This window comes from Haliaeetus albicilla, chromosome 1 (assembly GCF_947461875.1).
Source record: "Haliaeetus albicilla chromosome 1, bHalAlb1.1, whole genome shotgun sequence".
In the NCBI taxonomy this organism is placed as follows: Eukaryota; Metazoa; Chordata; class Aves; order Accipitriformes; family Accipitridae; genus Haliaeetus; species Haliaeetus albicilla.
This window is the reverse complement of record NC_091483.1, coordinates 27,438,549-27,466,038: the sequence shown is the minus strand read 5'-3', so window position 1 is coordinate 27,466,038 and position 27,490 is coordinate 27,438,549. Positions and strand designations below refer to the sequence as shown.

At 38.9% G+C, this 27,490-nt stretch overlaps 1 long non-coding RNA gene across 2 annotated transcripts; it reads left to right on the top strand.

Moving 5' to 3' along the window:
* The first annotated feature begins 1,900 nt into the window (after positions 1 to 1,900).
* Positions 1,901 to 24,109, top strand: LOC138685375 (uncharacterized). 2 transcript variants are annotated; one of them, XR_011324599.1, is made up of 5 exons: positions 1,901 to 1,976; positions 3,317 to 3,436; positions 20,003 to 20,110; positions 21,069 to 21,222; positions 23,397 to 24,063. It is a non-coding gene; the product is annotated as an uncharacterized lncRNA (long non-coding RNA). The 2 variants fall into 2 exon arrangements; XR_011324600.1 differs by having other exon boundaries at positions 1,947 to 2,067; positions 23,397 to 24,109.
* The last annotated feature ends 3,381 nt before the right edge of the window (positions 24,110 to 27,490 follow it).

Sequence of the window (27,490 nt, the reverse complement as noted above, 5' to 3'; positions counted from 1 at the left end):
TCATATAATCTGGTTTAATACACATGGGTCTTATTAAAATAGTGTGAGCCAAGGACTGTGCTGATTTACACAAGTTTGAGCAAGTCCTTTGCAAGGCAGAAAATGTACCCTAATTTAGAGTGCTTTCATTTAGAGACAGAACTTAGGATGTTTTTAACAATTCTAGTAATTTTCTTCACTAAGGGGCTGACCTAGTGCCTGTTAGTGTCATTGGAAAGATTCCTATTGCTTCACAAAGGGAGATTCCTCCCCTGAGATGTGGGTGGTTATCTGAGGCATGGCTATTAGGCAGGGAGACAAGCACTTCCGAAGCAACTGTGACCCTGAGCCCAAATCCAGAGTTGATTTGGACTGAGGTATAAAGCTGGATGCTGTGAGCTGCCCCCCCCCCCTTTTTTTTTTTTTCCTTTTTCCATTTTCCCCCCTTTCACCCCTCGCCCTTTATGACTAGTACCTCTTAGTGGGCTGACCATTTCAGACCAGATATGAAGTTTTTGGTTCTGAGTGGGGAGAAGTAGTTCAGGTTTGGAGTAAGCACACCAGTTATGTTATAGTTTTGTGACTGGTACCGAAACTCAGCAGCAGACCACTGCTATTGAATGAGGCTCGCTCAGTCGGGATTATCAGCCCTGCTTCTCCCACTTGTGCACTCAGGGTGGGCTCCAGGCTCTGCTTCTTCAGTACATTGTTAGTCACCACTGAAAGTACACTCAAAAGATATCAGTAATTATAGTGTGCTTCATAGGCTGACAAACAAATGAAAATGCCCAAGGAAAGCAATTAAAGGAGGCGGGCTGATTTCTTGACAGACAAGTCAGCAGCAAAGTATGATTTGAAACATCACCTAACAGGAAAGCCTTAAAAAAGTGAACAGAGTAAGTAAATCAAAGTAGACAAAGAGAGTCCATTTTTTACTGACTGAATTTATATTGGTTTCACTGCAGTAATTTCAGTATCATTATCCATGATTTATATGGTGTGAGTTAGGTCATACTCTAGTCCATTGTGAGGTGTGGTGTTTGGGTTTTTTTTCCAGTTAAATAGTTCAAAAATATATTCGGGAAGCTAAACAAATAGATATGCAGGAAGATGTGAGAAACTTCTCAGATGGAGTGAAAGAGGAGCATTCAATCTGCAAAATATTCTGAAGCACAAAATGCATGTAAATGTGAAGATATATCAGTTCATAAAATAGTATCTGTAACAACTTAAGAATGAAGTGAAATCAAGGAATACGAACTGCAGGAATCCCTGCAGGAAGAGAATTGCTAGTTGCGGTTGAATTTAGGAATTTTCAAGCTGCCCTGCTTCAGTCAAAGGACAGAAATAAACTTTTTTATACTCTGACATTTTACAGAATTCCTAGAGGAATGCTTATTTAAACAAACAAACAAAAAAGATGATGATTCTGGCACACTAGAAACATCTTGATCTGAGCTATGAGAAAAGATTCCTGAAGGAAGCTGGAAATGACAAAGATCTTAATTTAAATGCAGGAAAATTCTGAACTTCTGTGACCGAAGCACAGGGAACTCAACACTTCTAAAAACCATTTCTGTGTTAAAAATACAGGTGATTTATTGCCATTGTTAGACATAAGGAAACTTTAATCTTCTGGGATACCAGATGAGTATTTCTGATTAAACAAAACAAATAGATAAAAATAATGCTTTATCTGTACAAAACACTTGATCAACTGTATCTTTGTCCTGTATGAAGCTTCATTTTTTATTTTACTTCTTGCATCTTGAAAGAATTTCAATCCTTTGTACAAATTTTTGTGGCACTGGGAGAGCTCTGTTTCCCAAGTGTTAATCATAGTGAATAATTTGTCTTGTGACGGGATATGATCCAACACTTAACCGAAGGAAGTGGTACAATTTCATTGAATTTAGCTCCAATTGAATCAGGCTCCAGGCGTTGCAAAATTGAACCTTCAGCAAACACTTCACAGTGGCTTTTGAACTGGGAGAAAAGTAAGAGCTATATTCTGATATCTTTCCTCTGGCAGAATAGTTTTCTTTATTCCACAAAAAGTGAATTTAATGGGACTTTCCATAAAGCAAGGTATTAATGTCAGGATTATAACAATGTCTCATAAATTTGATCAAAACTTACACACAAAACAAATGGGCTTTTTTCAGAGTTATAACCAAGATGTTAATTGTTCTACAAAAGGGTTTGGAGCTGCTTTAATCATATCCCTTATTATTGCAGCGAGTCTCGCAAACACAATTCATGGGACTTGTGGGGTAATAACTTAGTGTCGTTTAGAAAAGCCTGAATGGTAGCATTTCGGTATAGCTAATTTTTCATAGTTTCTTTCTGTTTAAGTATTTTCATTGAAATGGTGAGAAAAACAAGTGTGTTGTACTTAGCTTGGAAGGTCACTGCCTCAAGTAGCTGATTAAACAATCAGTATTTTCCACCGAAGGGACTGAAGATGAAGATGTCAGAATGTGAGCGTAATATATTAGGACACTCTAATTTTAGAAACTTCATGTCTTTTGAGTCAGGAAAAAATAGGAGGAATTGCAAGTTCTAAGTAGGAGTGAATATTCATATAGTAGATGGACCTTTGAAGCAACATTGATTTAAAACAAATACAGGATGCATAGTTTCCTCAATTGAAGGAGAAACACAGCAGGTGACTTTTTTCCTTAGCTCTATGGCTCTTACACTCAACATAGTGTGCTGCCTGCTCTCTTTTTCTGTCTGCATTCTTCATAACCTGCCCAAAAGATGTGCAATCTCATTCTCTTTAATTCCTTCTCAAATACTCTATTCAATATTACCATATGTAACTTCCCCTCTAAATCAGTTTACCTGAGTGACTTTGCAGACACCTTTTTTGGAGGGGTGGGACATGTGTCTGCATTTGTGGTTTAGGGACTTAACTTTTCTGAAAACACTTAATGGTTTTCCTTGTCTGAAAGCAAAGCAATCATTACACACAGCAAGATCAATGGAAGAACTTTGGTAAAAGCGCAGAAAATACAAAACTTTGTGAAAAGTAAAGTGAAAAGTAGATGGAGAAGTTATAAGAATATATAAAACGTAAAAGTTCTTTCTTTTTAATAGAGGCTTTGTTGTACACATTATTTCCAATACCTCTAATTTGGCTTCTGAGAGGTGTTTTTTGTTTTGGGAGGGGTGTTAAGACTCTTTTAGTAATTACTGTCCTTATTGTATGAAGCTCAGCAACTGATGAAATCTTGTGTAGTGAAGATTATATATGAACATGAAATTACATGATAGCTAACAGTTGTAATTAAGGCTCAGTACATTTTTATTTTTTTTTACTTCCATTCTGCAGTTGGAAAGGAAAAAATATGATGCTGAAGGTATTCTATTTTATGGTGGCTGTTAGAGAACGATAAGCCTTGCAAGTTTCATTTCATGGTGGATTCTTTTTTCATGCTGATTGTGTACCCAGGTAAGTCTATTCAGAGGAGTCATTCTTAATTTTTGTGAGTGTAAGCATCTGGAGAAACAGATTCACCAAATAATATTTTGACTCCCCTAGAAGTGATTTCATTGGTGATAGAGTTTATCTTATCTGGATGATTAAATACACTGAAACAGAAAAAGGAATAAATACTATTGATTGAGGGAGAGAAAACATCTATATAGTAAAAGTACAAGTTGATCTCATTTGAGCTGTTATGGTTACTGTTACAGAATACCTTGCACGGGAGTTTGATTTATATAGAAATTCTGTATTTTCCTGACTGTGCAAATGGGCAATTAAATTCTAAATATATACCTCGTTCCTTGCATTTTGGAAGGAGTGATCATGTGCTTAATGTAATGCCCATGCTTAGTTGCACTACACACATGTACTTCAGTTGACTAAAATTTTAAGCAGTCAGAAATATTGCTCAAAAATCCTTTATTTCAATATCTCACTGAAAGTGTGATCTGTAGGAAAAGATTTTAACGTCTTATATGTGTAGTTCCTATAAGTTGATTATGTTACAACTGTTACTTACCACCCTAAACATGAAACTTGATAAAAATAGCAGAGAACAAACAGTCCAGTCTTTAAAGACACTCATTGTCATGATTGTAAAGATTTTCTGTTTATAATTTCAGACAGTTACCATTTTGTATTTATTTCACAACAATGCTGATTCAAATATAAAACTTACAGACATCACAATTCTTAGGCAAAATCTCATTAGTTAAGAAATTTTTGGCTAAAAAAATACATTAAATACAATCACAAAATGTAGAATTATTTTTATACAGATTTTTATTGCTTGCTTCTTAAGTCAATATGGATAGGTTTGTATTCTTAGGCATTCTTAAATCAATACCTTCCTTACTGCACGTTTTCCATAGATATATAAGAACTGTTCATATACTTTTGGGTTTTATGTGTAAAAACTGCTACAGACACACATTCATACAAAAAGAATAATGCACAATTTGGGGAGTCATACTGTAGAAGCCATTCAAAAAATGTTGGTCCTTTTGGAAAAAAAAAAATGTGGGTACAAAATTTGCTAAAGATTAAAGAAAGTTACTCTAGAAGTGTAAGTTATAACAAGGGGGAGAGAGAGAATTGCTGCTTGTGGATTTTTTTTCTTAATTTGTATTCAGAGTATTGAAATATTTATCAAGCATAAAATCTAGGTAACTCAGAAATTTTATAGCAGAGTAGCAATCTCACTGAATTTTTTTCACGGTGTTTCTTACTAATGCTGAAATTAAGGCATCTTAATGTTGACAGTAAAATCCTGCATATAGCATTTTAACTGAGATAATACATATTAAATACAGACCTAAATAATTTGGTTTACTTCAATATTTTTTGTTACACATAATGAAAATTTCCCCCCATAATTATACTTTTGGACAATTATGTTCTTGTATATGCTTAAATGGTTGCTAATTAGAGAGATTTAGATTTGTTACTTATAGTCTACATGCTTTTTCTGAATTGGTTGTCTAAATTATATTAGATGCGTTTTATACTACCAATGGGGTGAGCCATAGCATACATAGATCATCAATTCAGTAAAGTTAACAGTTATTTTATTGGGTTCAAAATTATTCAGTATGCAGACCAGAGAATGTAAGGTTCATGCACAATTTTACTGCAAACATGAGCGGCTAAAGTCTTTATCACATAAATCCATTGCACGCTTTCTAAGACAGTGCTTCAGTCTCTTTTCCCACTCCAGCAATGATTTTATTCCTGTTTCTAATCCTACACTGAACCTCTGCTGATGGCTCATCATTGATGGAATTTTTATTTTGCTTAAAATTATCATGTTGGGGGAATATTGTCAATTTACATGAGCTTAAATTTTGACCTGTGGTTTGTGTCCCAGTATTACTACTTTTACTTGAGGCATATAGTTGAGGACTAGAAAGGCCTCAGCTGTTGAGTGGAAACATTCCTATGCTAATTTGGACAAATAGCTTGTCCATCTTTCTGCTTCTCTTACTTAACTTGAAAAAAATGTAATCTATAGCACTTAAGGTTCTCAAACTTTTTTCGAATAGCACTGTATTAGAACACTAATTTTAAAAATGCAGCACTTAATCCATTTAGCCTCTGGTTGTAGACTCAGCTAGCAGTTCTGCAGGCCGGACTTGGTCATGAAGCCTTCCTTTATGTACATTATGTTGAAGCACAAATGAGGCTTTGCATAACCACCCATTGGCATATAGAGAGAGCTCACAGCACAGAGTACTAAAATAATCTTTTTCTCTAAACTTAGTAGGGCAGTAAAAAATATTTTTCCCATAGTTGCTTCTGCGTTGGAGGTGTTTGCAAATTTGGAACAAAAAGCTTCCTTAGGATTTGATCCAAACAGATAACAGATTATAAAGTTGCTTAAAAAAACAGAAACCATTTGTAACACAGTTGCCAAGTTTGAGAAAGAGCCCAGTTAAACCTATTTAAGTCCTCTCTCATATATCATTAGAGATTTCCCATTCAAAATCTCTCCATTAATGTTATTTATGGACCATTCGAAGTAATATTATTTTATGTTTGGGGGAAATAAAACTTTGGGGATTAAATATTTTACTTGTCAGTGTTCATTCCAGTAAATGTATTTTTCCCTAGCTAAATCCTAGAGTTCTTAAGATAATAGCTTGCACTTGTAAATACTTGTATTTGTGACCCTGATCTTTCTCTTCTCATCAAAAATGAAATAATTACATTTCACAAAGGGGTCAGCCAGCCAACCTTTGCTACATTGTCCCACCAGTTTTATTTTGGTTTTGCTGTAACCCGAAGCTGACATTTTACAGTAAAACCAAGAACACAGCTATGAAGAGTAGACTCCTGCTAGCAAGATGCTGGCTATGACTTTATGAAAGCAGAGAGAAATTTGGTTCAGTTACATGCCACTCGCACTTGATCAAATCCCGTTAGAGGACAGGTTCACCCATAGGTGGACTGGTGGTACTGAACAAATTTCTCCTGGTCTTCGCAGATTTTGGAGTAACAGTGGCTGGCCCAACTCCAGGAGTCATCATCCAGCTCGGTGTTTTTGTAGGGAAAATCAGTTCTTCCAGCTCCAGCCCTTTCAGTTACTGGCACCTCTGCTAAAGATTGAGTCACGGTTTTGGTTGTGGCTTTTCATCTGTGACGTATAATGATTTTATATTTCTGTCAGAGACAGCCCACACAGAAATGTGGGCACTTGTGGTACGTGGGACATGAACACCAACCTTTGTGTATCTGATGTATGTAGGAGTTATTGCACATGCATGACACAGCCTTTGCAAGTGTAAATCATCCCTGCAAGGTGGTTCTAATGAGTCCAACAAATCCAGCCTGGCACTGAGTATTGCACGCTGTGTGGGGTTGATTTTGGTGTAGAAGGAAGCTTAGCTCACTTGGTGTGTGCCGCACTCCTTGCACGTTGCAGGTTACCTGTGCGTGAGCCACGGTGCTGGTCTGTATGTTAGCAGGAGTGATTTCTTTAGGGCTGAGTCTGACAGCCAAGACCCTGTCAATCACCACTGTGCCTCCAGTTTCAAGCTTAATTTTTTGTCCATCCTGCAGTACTACAAATTTATTAAATAACACGTAATGAATGGGTCAGAAAAGCATTTCCAAGCTACATGTGTAAGTAGACAAAGACAGTTTCTGGCTGATACCCATGATTAATCATACAATGCAAAGAACCTATGTTCAAAACACAACAAATCATGTGTTGCTTCATTGACGTAAGTAGATCTGTGACAGTGCACAGTGCAGGAACAGAGAAATATAAATTCTAGATTGATTTTATATTATGCAGGTTACTGGGAGGAAAAACAGTACTTGAGCTGGATAGAGATCTTTCATCTGTTATGTTACTATATCTAAGACTTTTTCTTTCCTTTGCACACTGTGAATGTATTTTGCATCATGACATAGTACATTTGTGTTGCTGTGGAAACATAATAATGTTATTTTCATTGCCCTAGGAAACACAGAAACAACACCTGATAGCGGCTGTCGTACCAGTTTGGATGGATTATTGTTTTCTCTTCTGTCCAGCAAAATCTTTCATTCCCTACTGTACCTGAAATAGCAGAGGTTCTTGTGATTATTACCATTATCTTTAAGTATCCATTCACGCAAAATGGGACAGGAACTCCATGCGTGAAAATATTCAGTCTCTGTGGTAAGGGCTTTTCAGTCGATGGCACTGGTCCAGCAAGTCACTTTTGCCCTTGCTTAACATCAAACCTGTGAGAAGTCCCACTGAAATCAATGGGACTGCTCATGTGCTTAAAGTTAACTACATGCGTAAGTGCTTTGCTGGACTGATGCCGAACTAACCACTGATGGGCCCATGGTTCAGAATGAGTGTTTGAGAACTTGAGAAGGTTTGTGGCTATTGATTTTGGTTTTAAAATGGGAAAGGATGTATTACCTATCTGTGAGTTTCCATGTTTCCAGCAACTCAGCTGTGAAGGGAAGTTTTATCATTTGGGGGGAAAAAAAAGACTTAGAGAGTAAAGTTGAGGGACAGTTGTACACAGGGGAACTGAATGCCTTATACCATGAGTATGTGTGTGTGTTTGTGGGGTTGTTGCAGTTGTTTTCTGGGTGTTTCTGCAAATGTTCACCTTTTGTCTCTTCTGCTGCTCTTCTGTGAAAGGAAAGCAACAGGCTAAAATTATTATTAAGTTATTTTGTTATCAGTGAAGCTCCGTGTGTAATTTCTAGCTTTTTGACCATGTGCACGGTTATAGACAGAGCTTTGATTTTTGTCCCTTCTGTCTCTGTAAAATCTGTTTTCACAGAATCCTATGGCTGAATAATAATCTTTTTATAATAAAGGAACTTAGATTAATTTTATAATACTGCATGTAAATGTCAAATGTGTAAATATAACTTCTCAGTAAAATCAGGTTCGTGCTCTGTTGCACATGGTTAGAAAAAAATTTCTTAGACCATAGGTTTGTGTCTTAGACATGCTTGCTCATATGTCCATATATACTTACTCATGTTCATTCTCTTATAACCATATTCAAATGCCTGTGGCAAAAACAAAAGCCAAGCATTTCAGCATGTAAGAATATCTTTAGTCTATATTTATATATGGACCAAAGTTCCTGGAAGAAAAAGTTGATAGGTTCAAGTCCAGTATAATGATAAATTTTTACTCCCTATAGATTGCTTAGTGCTGAAAGAAAAAATACCCTGGAATCCTGCTGACCTTTTTCCCAAAGGGCCTGACCCCATTTACTCCCAGTTACTGGCTCTATATTGTACTGTCAGTAAGAATAACTGCTCTTTATTCTGTGCAAAGCTTTGCGATTTACCCAAAGTACAATGTATCTGCGTGCAAGATAGAAGCAGGCAGGGAGGGAGAGGGAGCAAAGAGGAGCAGCTGGACTTATACTTCAAGAAATGGTTTCTTTTTCTTTCTGGGAGCCACTGCTTCCCTTATTGTTGTTCTAGCATTCCTTTCCCCACAACCATTGCTGTTTCTTGCTTACTCTGAGATGAGCTGTGTGCGAAATGGAAGACGGACCATGCAGTAGCCCAAGTGTAATTCTTGGAAAAAATGTTAAGTGTCTTTGAGGAGAAATATTTTTCATCAGAAATTATGATCGGTGGGGCCTTCATTCAGGTAAATGGGCTGACAGGAAAGAAAGAAGAAAATGGAGAAAACAGTTAATAAAACCTGTAATTCTTACATATTTTATCTGGTGGAGGAAGGGCATAGTTGTCTAATTCTTCATCAATGGCTTGGGTGTGGTGGACGTTTTTGGCCTCGTTCTCGGTGGATGCGGCGTTGGGTGTCAATAGCACGCAGAGCAGCACATCTGCATTTTCTGGCCTGGGATAGTTTATTTCGTTACTACATCCGTTTGGGGAGAGTAGAGAGGGAGTGAATCTGCTCCTTAGGGGAGGAAATCCAATGAAACGCTTGTGCCAGAGTTGTTCTGTGCTCAGTGCACGAGCTACGTAACGCTTGAACCTTATAACGGAGAGCTGACTGCAGCCCTCTTCCATATTAAATTAATTTATGTAGGTTTCTTCATTAATACATTTTAATTTTATGGCATGAGGGTGAGAAACTAATCTTAAGAGGAAGAGCACAGGCATTCAGTAAAACCCAAGGATCTGTGCGATAATCTGCTATCTCTGCGGCTGTGCAAAGGGCATTCCAAGGACACAGCGGAGGAGCTGCTGAGCCTCGGTGCTGGTGCTTCCTGCAGAGTGGGGGGACCTGCCAGGGGATGATTCAGACCACCTGAACTAAGGGCTTAGCCTCCTGCAGGGCTGTCAGGAGCCCAGCTTCCTAATGTAAATGCTTGGTTTAGATGCTTTGTAGGAAGCATGGATTCCTCTAATATTTCCGAGCTGAAGGTTTTTGTCTGAAACTGGTGGATCTACACATCGTAAATCAGCGTAGCTCAGTATCAGGGTGATTCTGGGTGACGCTCCCTGGTGTGGACCGAGCAGTTTACCACCAAGGCTAAATTTATTGTTGGGCTTATGACGCATAGACGTAAGCAGAAATCCTGACAGAGCTGAAGCAAGGGACAAAATTATTGGGCTTCAGTCTGTGTCTCAGTTACACAGAGATGAATTTAATCTCCTGTTAACTTCAAGGCTCTTGGGGCACACATCCCTAGAGAGTATTTACTTGCTCTTTCCTGCTGACTGTCAGTAACTTCTTTCTGATTTGTTTTCTCTCTTTCCTAGCTTAACATCTTTACTGTGCATCTATATCATACTTAAGTGCATGCTGGTATGTTCTTTGGCTTCGTGAAAAGGTGTACTTCCTTTGTGGATATTTATTTGTCCTTAAAGTAGTGAAAATGAACAGTGCCTCTTGGGTAACTGATTTTAACCCAACTGTTACCTTACTCCCTTGCAAGATTTCTCTCATCTCTATTTCTTTCCACACTGCCAAGCAGTGCATCCAGTAGAAGTGGACTTGTAGAACAAAACAGTGCTGAGGATCTGATGGCCACATTTTAGGGGGCACAGAGTTACTCTGGATAAGCTTTAATTTGCTCCTGTAGACGGATAGCCTATTAGCTATCAGAGTACATCTGCCACCTTAGTGTCATCCAAAAGCAGTTGAGGTTGTTCTCAGATGTGAACTGAAGCATGGATAAGTGCTTCAAAAGCCCACACCTGAGCCAGACCATGTAATGTATGTGTGTATGAGGACTATGCAGACACACCCCATTTTGCCTTTCTGGTAGGAATTCTTTACTCCTGTCCTCCCCCCCCCCCCCCCCATGAAATTACTGTCATCTTATTTTCCTCTCATAGTTTTCTCTTTCATCTGTGGTGTCTTCTCTTTCCTGGTCTGCATAATTCCTTCACTGGTCTTTCCCCAACCCATTTGGGTAAGACCCTTATCCTTTATCATAAAGCAAACAAGGAGGCATTTGTTTGTAACATATGGCAGAAGATACATGATCTGTTACATTATTGTTGATGTTGCAAACAAATATTTCTAGTTTGTAATTTGGTCTTCTCAATTATGTTTATTAGAAAAGCATCTGTTTTCATTTTCACATGCTCACTGATTTTTTTTTTTTAGATTAAGATCACCATTAATGTGTACCTTAACTTGATTAGGTATTATATTGATGAAATTCAACCAATTTACATGCACTTAAGTCTCATGGGCACTTGTTGAGGGCCAGGTTTTGTTATTATGATAAAGAAGGTGGGTAGGTTTGCTAGGTAAACAGATATGAATACAAGAGACCCTAAAATTTTGTTGGATATTTATTAAAATTTATGTAGTTTGAATAGTCTATAGTTTAGCACCATTTATTAAACTATAGTATATTTTATGTAATTTATATAGTCTAAATGTGAGCACAATACAGAACAAAAAGCAGATCTGCAAGAAAATTTAATGGTGGTGAGCAAAGGGACAAGTTAAAATGAAGGAAAACATTATGATTGGCACATATAAAAGTGAAGCAATAAGATCAATGATCAGAGAATATGAAGGATACTTTAGGAAAGAGCTGCTGTCAAAAGAAAATTTAAGCAAACCAGTAGACCTCAGTGTCTTAAGCCTGAGTCTGACAGGAGAGATGCAGATTGTCTTCAAGTTTTCTCTGTCTTCTTCAAGCTCATGTTGTTTTCTGTCCTATCCACAAAATGGGAGTTAGTAAATGAAGTGTTATGTCGCCCAAGGGAGAAGCAACCTGACATTATCTAAAATGAAGAAGAGGGGAGCCTGAATGAATTAATAGTGATGAGCTGAAGGCACTGTACTTGCAGATGAGTTTAGCAGTTGGGCTACTTAACAACGTAGATGTGTATTTATAGCAATGCAGCTAGAGGCATGATACCTGGGGATTTAATGGGTTTTTACTCATAGAAGCTTTCACCAACAATAGGTTGGTCTGGATCAAGTATTTCTCTTGCAGGTAATACAGACTGTCACAGGTAACTCATTAGAGTGACAATGACCAGGCTTGCTAATTGGAAAGAAAGTTCAGAATAAGGTGAAGTGTGTGCCATGATCCCATCTCAGGGTACCCATCTTCAAGTTTTGTGGTACCTCACTATGCTCCACCTAATAGCCAGGAAGCAGCTATTAGCTTATCATTATAACAAAAATTAATATGGGATGAGAATAAACAATACACTGTGGGACTCATTATTTGTCTTCCAGATGCAGGGGGTGAAGAAAATATGGGAGTTACTGTTTGCCTTACAATACTTGTATTCTGATGGCCACAGTCCAGGCCCTGACTAATGGTTTTGAAATGCTGAGGGCAGAAGTTAAACAGACATCTACATCCCAGACCCCACTAGGGAACCTCTGATTAGCACATGGAGGGCGAAAAGCAAGGGAAGCGCTGAAACTTGAAACCTGGCCAAGAGCATAAAACCCACAGGGTTTGTGGCTATTGCAGGTAATAACAAAGGGACGGTGTCCATAGGAGGGTGAAAGAGACGGTTCAGGGAAGGGCAAGTCAAGAAACCAAAAGGCTGAGGAGCCAGATGGATGGGTCTGGCACGAGAGGGTTTGCTACATATTTCAGTCATGGCTTAGGGAAGGCACGGTGACTGAGTAATGGATCTGCACTAAGACTTGCCGATACAGGCGCCTCGGTCATTGCTGCATAGGACCATGCAGAAGAATGACGGTCGGTGCAAACAGAAGCCCTGGAAAGCCGTAAGTGCCTGGGTAAGAACATTGCAAAACCTGGCAAACACTGCTGGGAGTTTGTTTTATAGCTTTGTTGAAGGAAGCTTCCCAGGTTTCTGGAATGCTGTGCTCTTCTCATACTGTCTAATTTATCATTATGCATCTTTCTTTTTTTAACTTATAAACTGAACATAAACCAGAGATTTCTCCAACAGTCTGGCAAACTGGTGACTTTGGGGCAAAAGCTCTGTAGCATTCTAGTGATCTTTGACTTTACCCCACTTATCTTAAAAAGTAGGTTATTTTTAAGTTTCTGTAGTAGAAGTATATGCCCATAAGCATGCCCCTGGCACAGCTGAGATCATCTGAGGTGTTGCTGTAATTACGTTAGAAAGATTATCTGGATTTGGTGTAATTATTCAGTTTAAAAACACTGTAGAGCAACAACATGCAGGAGTTTGGGACAAATGCTAGTCTGGCTTGTATTCCATGTTTTAGGTTTGTAAAAAACCAAGTATTGTAGCTGTACTATCTGAGTAGTAAGGAGAAATTCAAAGAGAACAGGTAGTAAACATCAGAAATGGAAGCATCTTATTAGGCCATGAGTGAAGAATTATAGCCTGTGCTGGGAATATAGACAGCTCTCCCATTTAAGTCAAATGACTAATGGTATGAATTTTCTACATGGTGAGACCATGATACTTTTTGTCAGAGTTCAGCTTGAGAAAAATATCTCATCACTGTCAAAACTCCTGGAGAGGAAGTTTCCTTGCTTTTCTTCTTGCAGGTTTTGCTGATTGTGTTATTTATGAGAGACCAACCAAAGCCAGGCACAGTTTGCTGGACACTGTGCAAATGGTAGGGTAAGAGACAATCTCCCTGCCTTGAAGAGATAGGATATAAATAGAAAAAAAATGGGAAGGGAAGGGAGGGGAGAAGGGTAGTACATAGCTATCAATGTTGTCATGATAAATGACATGTTAATTCTCCCTTTTTGGCAGAGGAATTTTATTCAGGGATTAGAAAGACAAGGAAAGGGGGAGATCTGTGGGAAACAATAGGGGAGGAGAGGAAGATAAGAATGGCAGTTGTGGAGCACAGCAGAGGTGAAGGGACTGAGACAAGAGTGGAACAAGCTTGGATGAAGCAGCCAGTTGTCAAGGGCAGTTTAAGTCCAGCCAGGATCAAGAAAATATTTTCGGTATCAGTAGTTCCTGCTTTAGCTTTTTCTACAGTGGCTCTGCTGGCTTCGGTGCCTAGTTGTTGCCTCCTTGCAGGTTTTTTTGCAAAGGTTTCATGGCTTGCGTCAGAGATCACCTCTGTGGGACACACGTTGCCTTTGACAGTGGGTTGTCCAAGCCCCTGGCATGGCACGCTGCAGGGCAGGGGGATGGGCTGCGGCAGCCGGGACTCCCACCCTCCCCTTTCCTCCAGGCTGAGCCCTTGAGTTCTGCTCTCCCAGCTTGAGTGAGAAAGCTCAAGGCTTTTAAGCGTACAGAGCGTGTCTTGCACTTGAGTAAAAAGTGAGGTGTCGTATGCAGGATTTATAAGTGTTACAAAAGTAAATGGACTCTGTTTATATTCAGTTTATTAGAAGTTTATTGATAGGATTTAAATTCAAATCGCAATTCTGAAAGTATGTCTGCTAACGATATGACAGATGCAAGTGTCACAACAGCAATGTAACAATTACAGCAGTCAGAAGAAGACTTTATTTAATGAAAATTGTTGAAAAGTTCAACTTAAAAGCCAGGAAAATTGCTAAAAAGTCAGCGTCTCTGAAAATCTCGCTTGATTTGTCCTCATTAGACATCTCAGTCAAATGACAAATCAAAAGTGCCCCCCATTTCAGGACTGGAAGCTTAGAGCTTCTGAATACATATTCCTAAATCAAGTATTTTGTCTCTGCCAAGCACTTATCATGTAGAAACGAATACTGGGAAGTTTGTTTATTTTCCTGGAATTCTAAATTCAGTTAAATCATTAGAGCCATTTTAATGTGGTCTCATTCAGAGGTAAGATTAGTTCAACTTACTGCACATACAGGAAAAAATACAGTAGAAATCTAGCCCTTGATATTTGATATGTAAGATTAAATTAATTTAAATGCTTGAGATTATTTAAGTTCAAAACATGGATATTAGATTGTTGGATCTGTATTTTTAGATTCTGGTTAAGAACATGCCTTGCTTGAGAACAGCTAAGTAGCGTAAAGATTTTTTTTCATCCTGTGTATTGTCTAGTATATTCCAAAAAAATTTTTATATATGTTAAAGTGGCTGTCTTTCCCTTCACCAATGAAAACCAATTCCAAAATATTGTTTCACAATTTGTCAATTGTTTCACAAAATTACAGATTTTTGAAACTCGTCCTTGGTTTTCCTAGCTCAGACATATTTGAAAAACAATTAAAAGGGGACTCCGAGGGACAAAACTAATACAAGTAGAACTATACTTTTTTGTTAGAAATATGATGTCAATGTTTGAAAATTTTCAAAAGCAGTTGAGAATTGTTTAAATTATATAGAACATGGTCCTTAAGACCTTTTTTTTTTTTTGAGGGAAATAGGCTTGTTAACAGAAGCAAATAAAAAAGGGAAAGTGGTTTTTAGGTTTTTCAGTGGAAAGAGTGATATAAACAGATGTATGATGGTACAGCTGATTAAAAAAACCCACAGAAATGCTAATTAAGGTATGATATTTTTATCTTGAGAACTGGGTGAATTACCTCAGGATTTGGAATGAACTGTAGATTTTGTCCCTCTGTATATTTCTAGTGCTTTTAGGATTGTTTTGAAGACAGTGGAGGTAATAGATACACAGCTTGGCTGCAAAGAGTAAGGGATGCTTCCAGATAAAATCTGTTATGAGTCATGGACCTCACATTCCTCTGATACAACGACTTCTGCTAAAGTGCTCTTAAAAAGGGAAAGTTTTGTAAACTCAGGAATAGGTAAAGGATAATATGTAAATGCTCAGTCTCCTATTACCACCCCAGCACAGGCTGGGTCCAGCGTTTGTCCTGGAGCTCCAGACTCGGTCAGTAAATAGCAGTAAACAAAAGCTGGTGAGCAGATGCAGTCTGACTTCCTAGAAAATACCTGAAAGGCAGTTCCACGCCAGCATCGACCTTCCCAGTTTGTGAGTCTAAAGACCCTTTCCCTTTCCACTGCAAAATCAACCAAACAGCAGAGAAAAACTGTCCTGAGGCAAAGCAACTTTCCAAAACCTAAAACCAAAGCAATTTCAAGGAAAAGGATCCAAGAAACTTACCCTGAGCAGAAATCTTGTCACTTCAGGGGAAGGAGCGATGCAATAGTTTGGTGAGACTTCTGTGGGTTTAATGGTTTGGTATTGGCTAGTAAAGGAAAGACCAATAGTGTTGGGAAGGGAGGGAAGAACGAGGGAAGTCCTTCTACTTAGGAAAAAAAAAAAAAAGGCATGACAGTCATATACAAAAGATGTTTCTGTGTTCAACTTGCCTTTTTGAAGGCTGGTGTCATTTTATGGTCAAAAGCCATACAGTGTTCACTTAATTTATGAGCGGCAAGTATTAGTTTCCTTTAGATCTCATTATATTTCCTATAATGTAATGAGTTCCTGTATTACAAAGCTTATTTTGACTTATTTCCTTTTCCCGAGTTGGTAGATGAATGGCTCTTAATAACCACACAAATCAGCCTGGCGTGCAGGGCTCCAAATAAGTGTCACGGCATCGGTCAACAGGGCCCGATGTGCCCAACATCCATAGGCTCGTGTAGAATCACACCCGTATGGGTCTGTCAGTGTCAGAGTTGTTCTTTTGTCTGAGCAGGGAGACACAGGTCCATAAACTCTTCTACATGCAGCAGGCACTTGCTCTTCTCCCCTCACCAGGAGAAGTGAACAGCTCTACTGGACTGTACAGCTCAGCTTGTCCATCATGTCTACTTGAGGGCTGCCTTGCATTGGCTATGAACGAAATCACTCCACCTTTGCATGTGGGACACACTCCTTGGAGAGGCACCTGTCAGGAGGAAGGAAAGAATGCACCTCTCCAGCTTATTTCCACCTTGGGCCTCATTATAACAAAACAAGGATTGCCAGTTGGACCAGAGTTGAGCCAAGCTGGGATCTCTGCTTCTCTGGGAGTAGGTCCAAGACCACCAACCACTGTGTGTGCAGAGCATTTTACCATCACATCATCAGGACAAGCTGAAGTCCCCTTGGTCATGGCTGGACTTGGACCAGGGTGCTTCAGGTGAAAGGTCATGGGTGTTAAAATTGGCTTGACAAAGTGTCCTGTTCTTCCCCCCTTCCTAATTAATGGTCCTGTCTAGACCCTTCTCTCAATCAACTCTACCTCCGTAGCCAGCCAAAGTCGACACCTGTCCTCACTCCACCTAGCAGGCTGTTTTTAATTCACAGCCCTGAAGTCTTCTTTCCATCAGTCCAGGGTTATGTTGCTGCACTTTCCAGGCAATAGATAAAAAAATAAGATTGACAAATGAGTTTAGCATATGACTGTCATGCATCATTTATTAAAAAAAAAAAAAAAAAGACTAACTGGAAGGTCCATCTGCTGCTTGTTTGCTTGCCCATCTGGGAAATGGAATTTAAATCACGGCATTGCTTTCGGAGCGGTTTGTAATCCCAGTATAGCAAAGTCATACGTTTTCCATGGGATGGGAACAGCAGATAATAAGAGTTTCTGCAGTTAGCATGATATCAAGTGTGAAGGCAAGATACGCTTTAAAGTATTGCTGTCGTAGATGGAAACAGCCACAGAAACAGCAGTTCTGGGAGAAGACACTGAAGCACTGCCATCAGCTTGCTTGCATTTGCAGGGTGTGTTTCTTCACAGATACCCACAGCTTGATTCACATTCTCACTGAAAAGATGGAATAACTTCCCAGAGCCTGTAACAGACTCACCTTTATGCAGAATATGAGGTTTTTCACTTTTGGTTTAGTACGGTATTTTTCTAGCATCTTTTTGATTTGCAAACTCCTACTTTTTTTCCAACTTACAACAGGCATGCTTTCTAGCTTAAGCTCTCTGAACTTGGGGGTTTCATGGACCTCAAGGTGAAAATTGTTGTATTGTGAGGCAGGATGGTGCTGTGTTTTTGTTTTGCTTTAGGAATTGTTAACAGAATAATCCCATCTGATGTTTGTGTCTCCAATTATATATGGTAGTAAAAATAGTAAAGATAATAGACCTGCAACTGTGAACTAGGATGCTCTTGTGATAAGTGCTGTACGAATACAGAACAAAAAGTCAGTCTCAGCACCAAAGAGTTTAGACTTCAAGTACAGAAAGATGATTGCAGACCGTGGGAGGAGAATGGGTGAAACAAACCAGTAGGGCCATGCTGGTGGTTCAGCTGCTGTCAAATATCCTTGGGGGGGTCTGGTTGTTTACAGGGAGTCTCTTCCAGAAACAAAGGGTTAATGAGAGTGAAAACTCTGGTTGAAATTTAATGAGCAGTCAATGAGGGGGGCAGCATCAGGCAGGGCACCAGAGCCAGAAGGAGGGAGAGGTGCTCAGGAGGGCACAAGAGGTGTCCCTTGAGGGACAGGGCAGGTCTGTACTCTGTTAGAGGTTTGAAGAACAAAGAACAAGAACCAGGCACAATGAGAGGCAGTTTGTGAAGTGTTGATTAGAGGGGTACAAAAAGTGCACCATGCTAGGGTTAGCTATGGGAAGCTTAAATTATGGATAGTGATAGATCTTCAAATATTGATCTTAGGCAATATTTGAGCCACCCTTCTCTTCCTGCTGTCTGTACACTACTTAAACCCCTCTCTTCTGTGCACCAAGGGTACAATTCATATTCTCTGTCCTTACCCATCTGAAAGCTATAGGTCTGGTATGAACTCAGTGTCAAAGCACTACCTTTACTCAGTAAAGAAACAGAGGCAAGCAGTGGACAGTCATCTACGGGAGCAGGGTCTAATATGGGGCTGGTGAATTATTTTCTTGGGGTGTCCTGTCTGTGTGACTAATCCTGTCACGACACCTAACCTTCAGACAGTTAAAATTAGCTGAAAGGAATCCTGCGCCAGGTCTCCTCTTTGACTAAATCCCTTATTAAATACCTATATGTTTTTGAAGCATTAAAAATAACAACTTTAAAAATGTGGTAAACTTCAAGTTCCCAGGGATACGCAAAACTACTGTTTCTAGAGATAATTTTCTGTATTTTCTGACCCTTGTACCAAACAGAAGAAGGAAAGTTACAATCCATTTCCCATTGCTAATGCTACCCTCCTAGAACTGGAAACCATTTCTGTGATGGGAGCTTAGACAGGAAGGGGTGAAGTCGACAGTTCTTCCTATGACCTGAGGGAATTTTCTAAATATCAGTGTTGCAGTATTATTTTTCACAAAACAGATGCAGCACTGATAATGAACACTTTGTTAGTATAAAATATATTTTTTATCTACAGCTGACCAAACATAAAAATCCATGATCAAAAATGTTTCATACCGCCAAATGGAAGCAGTGAAAGAAAATAATAAAAAAAAAAAATCTTTTCCACAGGTTTTCCCACCAGCTCTAGTTCTGATGAGCTTTAAACTACAGCATTTATTTGAGTGTCTTCACAGGTACTAATTTACATGTCAGCAAAGCTGATATGAGCATTTAACTGCTGATCACTTTAGCAGTTACTGTGCTTGATCCAAAATCCCAGTCTTGCCAGTTTCCCTAGATGCAAAAGCCTCAGATGTCCCCAGTATAGCTGTCAAAACCCTCCTGCTATTCTATAATGCTAACGTGCTTTCAGCAAAAAGGACCATGATACAAAGGCTGGTAAGGAGATTGAAATGAGTGGCTTTCACTGTAGAAGCAGCTTGATGGGGAGAAATTAGAAGGTACTAGATGTCTCCTTCATCTGGCAGAAAAAAAACCAAAACCAAAACAAATAAAACCAAATGGGGATAAGCCAGATGTATTTAAATATGGAGCAAGCTACCTTGTCTCTTGGTGACTTCAAATTGAGATGACTTTGAGGGAAGTATTATTTGGCATCGTGTGCGAGTTGTGCTTTAGGAAAGTGTTTGTGACTGTGTTTAAAAGGGCTAAGTGGGTAAAATACAGTAGCTTACTATGCACAGGAGTATAATGATGACCTACTGTTTCTTTCTGACATGAAGAATTTTAAATTCTTGCATCAGGTTATCTTCTCTCAACCTCTCATTGCTTTATAGCACTTCATCATCATCTTCAAAGTAATTTTCTTTCTGAAATAGTCAATAAACCCTCAACCCCTGAACCAATCCTCCTTACTCTCCTCCATGAATCTTTTCCTGCAACGGTTTTCCATTCCTGTGATGATGTTACTGCTGATCTCTAAAGTCTTTTCATTTCTGCACTGAGTGTTTTCTGATTTTGCTTTTATTTTTCTGGAAAGGTGACCTGTGCCACATGGTGACACAAGGACATTTGGTAACATTACTAAGTGCTGCACCTCAGCTGCTGCTGCTGACTTCTGTAGGACTTTCTGCCTACTGGATCATTGGTAAATCAGCCTCTATATACTCAAAGTGTTTACATTTCAGAGACTGTCCTGGTTTCAGCTGGGATAGAGTTAACTGTCTTCCTAGTAGCTGGTACAGTGCTATGTTTTGAGTTCAGTATGTGAAGAATGTTGATAACATTGATGTTTTCAGTTGTTGCTCAGTAGTGTTTAGACTAGAGTCAAGGATTTTTCAGCTTCTCATGCCCAGCCAGGGCACAAGAAGTTGGCACAGGACACAACCAGGGCACCTGACCCAAACTGGCCAACGGTGTATTCCATACCATGTGGCGTCCCATCTAATACAGGAACTGGGAAGTGTGGGGGGGGATTTGCCGCTCGGGGACTGGCAGGGTGTCGGTTGGCAGGTGGTGAGCGATTGCCCTGCGCATCATTTGTACATTCCAATCCTTTTATTACTACTGTTGTCATTTTATTAGTGTTACCATTATCATGATTAGTTTCTTCTTTTCTGTTCTATTAAACCGTTCTTATCTCAACCCAGGAGTTTTACTTCTTTTTTCTGATTTTCTCCCCCATCCCACTGGATGGGGGGGAGTGAGTGAGCGGCTGCGTGGTGCTTAGTTGCTGGCTGGGGTTAAACCACAACAGAGACGTATTTTGGGAAATACTTAGACTGTACTGAAAGAAACAGCAATTTTAACATTTATTTCAAGCTGTTGCAAAGTTTGTCTCACATTTCCTTGACAGTTTGTCTACTCGATTTGTTAGTGCTTAGTAGATATTAGAAACAACCATTCAGTTCTACTTTCTTCTACATTTCATGCAATTACTTTAATTTAAATTCTGCAATTGGGCAGTTAGAAGTGGAATATTCCTGAAACAGTCTGAAAATTCTGGCTGTCTATTTTTGTTGAAAGGCAGAAATGAGAATTAATAACCAAAAATAAAATTAGATTTGAACTCTTGGATGAAAACTAATTTCCTGTGTTGTTTCTAGAACACATAAAATTACTCTGATAACACAGCTGAGGAGTTCATTAAATATCTGTTTGGTCATGTACAAATGAGCCTCTTTGTTCAGATGGGGAAGACTGACAGGGAAGTCGACCCAGATGGGGAAGACACTAGTGTGAAGTTGACCCTTATTAAAGGTAAGATGCAACTTTAGTAATTCCATTTTTTTGTTAAAACATTTGCATGCAAAGCAAGATTTCTTCATATGAGTGTCTTCCTGCTTGCTTATTCAGAGAGGCTGTGTCACCAATAGTGATAATGACTGTCAATACATAAATTATATGGCCAGATGGTAGGAATTGCCTGTTTATAACCAATTGTTTTCAATCAGTAATTATCACAACACATCCAGGGTGAAATCCTATTGCTGTAAATGCTGAAAGGTATATAGCAGTGCAATGTGTACCCTGATGACAATATTATAGTCTTGGTGTCACGCAAGCATTCAGGTGAGTTATACTAAAGCACTAATGTATATTTAGTTTGTACCACTAAGGTAGTCCCTGTACAATACGAGTGCTAAATGATTGCACTCTGTCGTGGGTGACACTTAGTCTTCACCATCAAACTTTAGAGGGAAAACTTCTTCGCTTGATTTCTTCTGCTTTTTTAAGATGTACTTACTCTGTGCATTGCACAATATGGTACATAATTGCAATTGTATAAACATACAATTCTACAAGAGCTTTTAATAAGTGAATCTCAAAATGTTTGAAAGTTGGTACTTGAATAAACATAACTCTGAATTCTGCTTCAAAGCTTCCGAACCTTTTCCATATATGTTTTGAGCTGCGAATCTCATGAAAACAGTCTCTGCAGTGGGAATTAATATTGTAAGATTCTATTTCTTGTCAGGCTGGAGGTACTATGAGAATTGTATTTTGGTGTTTCCACAGCTGACTATGCCAGAACTAAAAATCCAGAGTGCAGAGAAATGAAAATTAATCTGATAAATTAATAGGTTTTGATACATTTTCAGTATCACTGGATGCCGTGGTAGCAGAGGAAAGGCCTCTTGCTTCACAGTTATTTACAGTCATCCTGATGAATTTCTAATGGAGATCATTTATGACTTGCAGACTGTTCCTCCCATAAATATTGATCTCCGCACAGGTTAGAAGGAAACTCCAGGATAAAGAGCACTAGCTTTCTAGTAATTAAGTTTTAATAACTTAATCCGGTAATTCCCCAAACTTAACACAACATTGCCAGTTAACAGTATGCTGCAATGGGAAAGGCAGCATCACCCTCTTCTGTACTTAGCTCAATAGAAGACTTAAATGTTATTTGAAACAGAAAAGTTAACTGTTCTTTGAGAGCACATACATGAGGATTTTCTTTTATCATCTATTGTTCTAAAAAAGCATTGCTACAATATCCATAACTGCTCAGATAGCGAGACAAAGACATTGCCCAAATAATTTTGAGGTGCATTTTTCTAAAGCTTTGGGTGGTCATTGGATTCATTAATGTACTGCATTCAAAATTTCTGGCAAATTTGTTCCAGAACCATGTCATTCATTACTTTGTATGTATCTATGTACCTTGAGGGCTCCATTAAAAATTACTGTCTTTCATTAATGAAAGAAACAATATCTGTGAGCCCTACACTTACAGTTGTACTGAATTATTGAATGTTTGATGAACAGTTGATTTTTAAAAAAAGTTTGCAAGCCTATGGAGTGAATATTGATGAATAACATACATACTCTCAGAAATAAAGAAAAGCTTATAAGGAATAGAAAACAAGAATATGCATGCCATAGCAGCCACACATGTATACTTTTCTGATTTGTTGACTACTCTTTGGCAACTTTGATAATAGCAGTGGAGAATTACAGTATGAGTTTTGCCAAGGACTCAAAGAGTAAGAATTGTGTCAGGAAATCTTTTTGTATTAATTATGTACTTTTCCTTCTCTTTTCTAAATAGTTTTTCCTAAAAAGAAAAAAACCCTCTGTGCTTAAAATGTTAATTTCCTGTAAAAGATTATTTCCTCTGCTTCAGGAAGTTGGCATGCAGCAGACCACTTTTAAATCAAGCTGCAAGCCGGTACTGTAAAAAACAAAGAGTTTATTGGTACCAGACATTGGTAAATAAGTAATTGACACTCATGCTATAACAATAAGCAATTCCAAAAAAAACAGGGAGCTGCCAGAATAAACAAGTCTGCAGTGAGCTCCATCCAATGCTGTATATCCATCAGGGTCAGTCCCATCAGTGGTGGTCAAAATAATAGCTCTGGGACCATCTGGAGTTCTGCAACACAGCAGCCGTCTCCTGCTTTTGTCTCTTCCTTCCTTCTCCGCAGTCTTCCAGTGGGATCCCTAGGCACAGGCGGGCTGCAAGCTATAGCAATGTTGTCTGAACGATGTGTCTGAGGGTTGGTGACAAATCTAAAGCCTCTGGAATTACTGGGATTTGGATACACAGAGGACCAAGGTGAGAAGCATGCTACTGTCAGGGGGACATAGGCTCAACACTTCAGTTTTGAGGGACCAGAATGACTCGATCAATCAGGCCTCCCTGCTTTGGGTCAGTGCTGTGGGGATGCAGCTCAGGAACAGACGGAGCACGTTTGCCCTTCCTCTGTTCTTGGTAATTGGGTGGGGTGTGATGAACATTCACGGGTTTTGCGATAGCATCTAATTAAATTTTGAGATAGATTTTCCCCTATCCTGCCATTTCAAGTTTCTGGACTGGCTCTCTCCAGTCCACCCTCCTCACTCCCACCACTGCCATTTGCTTTGCTTTCTCCTTACATCCTGCACTGCTACCTTAAGCAGGTCTGTATAAAGCTGGCAGACCAGTGAGGTAAGAGAGGGGGCTGCAGCAGACATTTGCCACATTTCAGCAACTGACAACAGTCATATAAAGTTGAAGGCGAAACATAAGGTAAGAATGGGTGTAGGGTCTGTGTTGAACTGTAAGCACTCTTTGGTAGCAGTGGGCATGTTAAAAACTGTATTAGATAATAAGATGCTTGAGCAGAAAGTTTCTGTTCATCTCAGTGAAATGTTATGATTTAAATGAGGGAGCGCAGACCTCTAGACTAACTCTGTTCCTTCACTCCTGCCTAATGCATCAGAAAGATGCTATTCATCAGACTGGTGAGCCAGGTAAGAAAGCATAACTTACTTACTTTATTATTAGTGTGATTTAAAACAAAATTAATGATGGCTTTGTGTGGAGTGAAACTGTGCCTAGTGTCAGGGACTACGGGTGAGGTTGTTTTGGGTGAGGGGTGGAGGTGGGGGGGTTGTCTGTGTCCATCGCCCTTCCCCGAGGACAGTTATTTTCAGAACACTCCACTGACAATCCAAAGAGAGAACTAGGTTTCTTTATTTTTTGTAAATGTGATTTTGTTATCTACATAACTCTCTTAGTAATTAAGTTTTGGAACGTTCGAGGATAGATCTCAAGACTCCTAAAAGCCTTGGCTTAGAGTATCTGCTATATGAGTTTCTGCCAGCTTTGACTTTCAGGATATCTTTTTTTTTTTTTTTATTCTTTTCCTAGAAGGAAAGGAAACTGGAAGGGATGAAAAAATACAAATTTTCTTTGATAGCATTTAACTTTTCTATTGAGGGTGATGATGCAGGGCTTTGAAGTGAAAGCAGAGAGGGGTGGTGTGTTGGTGACAAGGAACAGTTTAGGAATGTCTCTTCTCAGCCTCTGCCCAAGACAGTTTGTGGTGGTTGGTGGGGGTTTTTTTTGCTGTTGAGGCAACAAGCAGGAAAGTCAAAATATGCAGAAGACAGCTTGAATTCTGGTGAATTGTGGTTTAGGTGTCAGGTGCTGGATATATGTTGTTGAAAGTATTGTTATACAAGTAAGTGCATAAATCTATTTTAACTGCTTTCTTTAAAAAATGTTAAAAATCATAAATACTATAGGTCGCAAACAACATAAGACAAGTAGTACAGTAATAGATATGCACCCACATTTATACTGTAAATCAAATGTATGCTGTTATAGAGTAGAAACCCATTATTTTTAGGAAAGTTAAGTATTTCCAAAGAGATGTTGCATTGCTGAGGCAATTCTAGGCTAATAGGAAGAGTATTTGAATTGTTCAGCAATACTCTCTTCAGTACTTGTGTCATGACAGCAGATTTCTGAAATGTTACTGAGCCAAAGTCACTCTTAATTCCCTTGATGAGTGACACAGTGAGTGAGAGCCATTATCCCAAATTCAGCTGTTCTTTTATTCTCAAATTTATGTATATTTCCCCAAAATATTAACTGAATGGCTTCTAAACAATGAAACTTCAGTCTTGTGAAACTGCTTGCATGCTAGCTGCTCAGTATTTGTGGTGTGCAATGAACAGCCTGTGCCTATTGTTTTTGTTCCCAGATTAAATCTCTGAAGGCTTTGGCAGCCTCAAGCTCTGCTGAAGTCATTGGGCCCTGAAGATGCTCACGACTTTATTATGTTGCTGTTAAAACTGTTAAAACTTTCAAAGGCCTACCCACCAAATATTGCAAATAACAGTAGCAAAACCTTTTCATTTTGTACAAACAAACACTAGTGTGACTTGGAGACCATTCCATCCTCCAGACATACATCTGTTTGAGCAAAGGGTTACCAGAAATAAGTAGTAAGGATATTGAGACCATTGCTCAATAACCACAGCCATTATTTTGCAATATGTATTGAGCTCTGCAGGGGTTTTCCTGGGATCAGAACTTGGCTGGGTTTAGTAATGTTTTCAGTTGTGTCATATGGATCATTTCATGTTATTAGAGCTGAATGCTGTTATTGGCCATTTCACAATTACCAGTTAGTTATAGATCTTGCGGCAGTGCATTTGCATGCTGTAATCTACAGCAAAATGCCGTGTATTTTGAACACCAGCTTTACCCACTGTGAGTCTCTCTGGTATGTATCGCTATCCAGGGAATGTGTCTGGGTACCTTTCCTATTTAACCTGGTTGACTGAACATTATACATCCAGGCACATTATTTTCAAAACTTATTCTTGAATGTTTAGGTGTAAATTGTCCCCCAAAAAGCATATAGATAATTACCACTTACTCAAACTGGTTTTGTAAAAATGACATGTGGGGATTTTAAGATAACCTTCATGTGTTTTTCCAAACCTCAGCCTACATAGTGCTTTGAGACACAAGTACAATCAATCAATCAGATGCTTTTTCTTGTACAGCTAAAATATATGGGTGGTTTTTTTCAATAGATTTGCATATCTTTTCAGAAAGGACTACTCTTCTTAGGCAGCAGGTAAGGAAAAGAATATGGGTAAAATATTTGGGGAGGAATGGGAAAGGACATTTAATATATTTAATCTTATTATACATGTTTCTACATTAAAGTCAATAGGCTGCAAATATATTCTGCTACAAAGCTTTGTGTAAGAAATATCTCTATAAGAAAATACATCTCATTAAACATTTCCTGTAAATAAATTATCCCAAATAACTATGTTTTGCAAGAGGAAAAGGGGGGGTGGGGTTGGGGGGGGGGTAGGGTAGGCCAATGATAAGAAGAGCTAAAAATTGCCAAGAGCCCATTTCTGCAACCACCCCTGCTGACACTGGGTATCATTTTCTTTTATATGTAGTCACTATGAGAGCAATAGAGCTCCTCTGCTGAGTATGTGCTGTGTCACTGTAAATAACACTTGCAAAATTTGTTCCTGTACTTTTTTAATATCTTGAAATTATGCTATTTCTAAGCCTTGTTCCTGTTTCAGTTACACTGGAAAAACTCTGAAATAAGCAGAGTTGTAATGATAGGACTGCAAGATAAAATTCTGAGACTATTAAAAAACAGAAGACCCTGTCTCTGAGCAATCCCTCTATGTCAATAAAAACTAACTCCAGTAGGGGAAAGAGGCATGTGAAATACTCTTCCTATTTAGACTCTTATGAAAGATAAAGGCAATGTAGCTGAGCTCTGTGTTCTAGTTAGGATGTCTGAGTCAGGTGGTATAGCTAAGCTGTAGCCTTAAAACAACCACTGGTGGAAAAAGGTGTCAGGTTTGGGTGACATGGTCTTCAAAGCTAAACTACATACTGGTCTACCCACGTTGTTCAGAACTGATGAAACAGAAAAGTCCCTTGTATTACAAAACATGAAAATGGGTAACTTTCAATGGGTAGTTACAACTTAGCAGTAGGTCAGTTATAGAATCAGACTTCTTTAAAGAAATATCAGCCTCTTTACCACTGTCTATACAAAGGAGTACTTGCAAATAAGTAAAATGAAAAAAAGTTTGAAAAGACCTGGGAGACAAGTCAAGGTATAGAGCCTGTCCTTTTTTTAACCAGTACACAAACAATGTAGAGTTGTCAGCTGTTTCGACAGTCCATGTACTTCCATCATTCCTGGCAGAACAGTCCAGACTGAGAGGACATCAAGTTCAGGCCGAATACATGCTGGAG